Here is a 4,374-nt window from a genome sequence, read left to right on the forward strand (position 1 = left end):
TAGATGTACTATTTCGGACCTATTTGGATAATCTTCTGTAGGATATTTCTTGCATGTGATATTAATGATATTGTTCAATAATTAATAATTTCCACACTCTGTTGGGTCATCTTTTTGTTGTTGTTGTTGAATGGGAATGAATCTCTTCCAATCAGTTGGCCAGGTAGTTTTCCTCTAGATTTCTTGGCACACTATTTCAATGTTAGTCAATTTTTATGGTACAGTGCATCTTTGTATTCTCTCCATCTTTTTTAACGCTTCCTGGATCATTCAAGATTTTGCCCATAGTATTTCTAAGAATTGCAACTCAAGGATAAATTTATTTTTCAGTTCTTTCACCTTGAGAAATGCCGGATATAGTCTTCTCTTTTTATTCTCTCAGTCTAGCTCTGTGCACATTCCTTTATAATACTTCTTTTTGCCTTCTTGAGCTGTGCTTTGAAATTTTTTGTTTAGTTCTTTTAATTCAGCATCTCTTCCCTTTGTTCTGGCTTCTTAACTTTCTAGTGCAATTTTCAGAATAACTTCTGGCATCAATTTGGAATTTTTTTTCTCCTCTGTCTTTGTAACGTCGTCCCACAACTTATCCAGTCTTCGATCATTGTTGCTTAAGCCTCAGATTTATTCTTGCAGTTTGTTGGGTTGTTTTTTCCCCCCAAATGTACTCTTAAAATGATTTTTAAATACAGTTGAGATAGACTGAAGGTCATATTCTCATTCTGTGGACTTGTTTTAATTTTCTTAAGCTTCAATTTGAAAGTGCAGAAAAGTCGTTCATGGTCTGTTCCATAGTCAGCACTTGGCCTGTTGGTTTTTTGAGTTTTTTTTTACTAAGCTTCTCTAATGATTCCTCCCACAGACATAACCAATCTGATTCCGATGCAGTCAATCAGATGAAGTTTATGCATAAAGTCACCATTTATTTTTTAAATGGTATTGTTGTTGTTACATGCTGTCCAGTAATCTGTGACTCCTAGCAACCCTATGAACAATAGCTTTGAACCAAGTCTTATCTTCAGCCAATCTTACAGTCCTAGGCACAAATGCATCCATTATCTCAGTCTATGTATTAACCCATCTCATTCAGGGCCTTTTTCTTCTGTGCTGACTCTCCAACCTTTCAAGCATGATAGCCTTCTCTAAGGACTTGCCCCTCCTGGTCACATGCCCAAAGTATGTGAGATGGACTTTCACAGAGGAAGATATTCAAATGGCCAACAGACACATGAAGAAATACTCAAAATCACTGGCAATAAGAGAGATGCAGATCAAAACCACAATGAGACACCATCTCACTACATTTGTTGTTATTGTTATGTGTGATCGAATCACCTGTGACTCATAGCAACCCCATGAACAACAGCCCTAAACCTAGCTCTATCCTGTGCCATTCTTATTGTCTCTAATACATCTACACCCATCACCCCAGTTTCTAAATTAATCCATCTCATCTAAGGTCTTCCTTTTTTTCACGGTCCCTCCCCCCTCCCAAGTATGTCCCTCTTTAAAGACGGATTACTTCCTTCAACATGTTCAAAGTATATAAGATGAAGCTTTAGAATCCTTGCTTCCAAGGAGCAACCTGAATTCACTCTCTCCAGGACAAAAATGTTTGCTCTTCTAGCAGTCCATGGTATATTCAATGCTCTTCTCCAGCACCACAACTCAAAGGCATCAATTCTCCTTCTATCATTGCTAGTCATTGTCCAGATTTCTGATGCATAGCAAGTAATTGCAATGACTATGGTTTTATCAGGCATGCTTTAGTTTCCAGGCTGACATTGTTGTTCTTCAATACTTTGAAGAGGTCTCTGACAGAAGACTTTCCTGATGCAATTCTCACTTCAGTAGCAGTGGCAAAGTTTAATAGGATAACAAGTAATAAATATTGGAGAGGATGTAGTAAGATTGTAATTCTTATACATTGTTGGTGGGATTGTAAAATGGTACATCCATTCTGGAAGGCAGTTTGGTGCTTCTTCAAAAAGCTGAACATAGAAATTCCATATGATCCAGCTCTTCCTCTGTTTGGAATATACCCTGGGAAAATGATAATGAAGGCATAAATGGAGATTTGTACACCAATGTTCACAGCAGCATTATGCTCCATTGCAAGAACATGGAAACAACCCAGATGGCCAACCACAATTTAATGGATTGAGAAATTATGATACAATGGAATTGTACACAGCAAGCAGGATCAAGGATTTTGTATATTATAACCTAACTTGGGAGGGACTGGAGAGCATTATGCTGAGTGAAATAACTCAGTCTCACAAGGACAAATATTGTATAAAACCGTTATTGTAGATTGAGTAAGAGTATCCAAGGCGGGGGTGGGTATGGGGTGAAGGATGGAAGCAGAGGGATGAGGATGTGTGGCGGGTAATATTAATCATGGGCTTGTACAATTTGATGGGAGTGAGATGTGAGGAAAATGGGAAGATTCTGGTCCGGAAAAAATGTACTCAAATTTTGGAAATAAATTAGTATAAAACTTTTTTAAAAAGAAAAAAAATTCTTGCTTCCAAGTAACAACCTGGTTTCACCCTCTTCAGGATGGCTCTGTTTGTTCTCTTGGTAGTCCATGGTATGCTCAGTTCTCTTTTCCAGCACCACAACTCAAAGATATCAATTGTTCGAATAAATCATTGAGCATACACACTTCAATCATTTGGTTTCTTGCATCATTTCTGTCACCAAGTATGCCAATTACCATTCTTTCTCATGGTAACAAACTTTTGCATTCTAGTCACCAATTATCATTAACTCATCTTGATTGTATGTTTAGGCAATTTTGGACTGCAAATTCGGTAAAAATATTCAATTTCCTCTTTTTTAGCTTTAACTATTGGTGTGTAGATCTGAATAACAGTTGTATTAGCAGATCTTCCTTGTATACATATGGGTAATATCACTCACAACATTGCACTTCAGGATAGAACCTGAAACCCTCTTTTTAACAAATGCAACACTATTGTTTTTTATTCCTGAAATAATCTATCATGTGACTGTCCGATTCAAAGCACCAGTCCTTCTCATCTCTAGATTCTAATGTCTAGAATGTCAATGTTCATTAATTTCATTTAATTTTTGTAAAATCTAGTTTTTGTACATTTGTAATATGTGCATTCTAAGTTCCAAATATTAATGAAGGTTTTCAAATGTTTATTCTTCTTTTGGTTACCTTCCAATCTGCACTCTACCTCTAATATTATGGTTCTTCTATTAATCACAGGGTTTTGGAGGTCTGCTTTTTCAGAAGTGGGTGCTTAATATTGCTTCCTATTTTTTTCTTAATCTCGGAGTTCTGCTGAAACCTGTCTACCTTGGGTAACCATGACTTCGCATAGATTCCAGCTTCTCAAATTATTTAATCAGCATGCATTGAATAGGTATGGAGAAAGGATACAACCCTGATGTACACCTTTCCTGATTTTAAACCATGTATTGCTCCCTTGTTCTATTTGGGCAACAGGCTCTTGATCTAGGTATAAGTTTCACATGAGTACAGTGTTATGGTATTCCAATTCTTTTCAGTGTTAGCTATAATTTGTTATGATCTACACAATCAACTGCCATTGTCTAGTCAATAAAACATAAATAGATATTCTTTTGATATGTTGAGAAGCTTTTCCTTGGAGAAGGATATCATGCTTGGAAAGCTCAGTGAAAGGGAAGAAGACACTCAATTAGATGGAGTGACACAGTGAATGTTGCAATGAGCTCGAGTATGTCAGGGATGATGACAATAGCAAAGAATAGGATAAGATTCAGAAATATTGTTCACAGAATTACTATGAGCTATACTCGACTCAGTGGTACATTTCACTATAGTCAACGAAACACAGAAAGTGGAAGTAGGATTGGAGGAGTACTCATCAACAATCTGAGTTATACAGATAATACAAACTTGCTAGCTGAAAGGGAGAAGGATTTGATGCACTTGTTGCAGAAGATCAAAGACTACAACCTTTAATACAGACTGTATCTAAATAGCAAGAAAACAAAAAACCTTACCACTGGGTCAATGGGCAACATCATGATAGATGGAAAAACGATTAAAGGTGTCAATGATTTCATCTTACTAGGATACACAATCAACATCCTTGGTAAAAGCAGTCAGAAGATTAGGAGACATCTATCTTTAGGAAAGTCTGCTTTCAGGACCTTTTCTAAAAAAAACACACAAACAACCAAACCAAAACAAAAACACAACAACAATGATGTCAGTTTAATGACTTAGATGCACCTGATTTAAGTCAGTTTCTCCAATCACCTGCTATGCACTCTGAAAGCTGAAAAATAAATAAGGATGATAGAAAGGAGAATTGTGGTGTTGGAGAAGAATATTGAAACTATTTCATGGACTGC

Source organism: Elephantulus edwardii, unplaced genomic scaffold, assembly GCF_000299155.1.
Source record: "Elephantulus edwardii isolate Elephantulus edwardi_28Jun2011 unplaced genomic scaffold, EleEdw1.0 scaffold00046, whole genome shotgun sequence".
In the NCBI taxonomy this organism is placed as follows: Eukaryota; Metazoa; Chordata; class Mammalia; order Macroscelidea; family Macroscelididae; genus Elephantulus; species Elephantulus edwardii.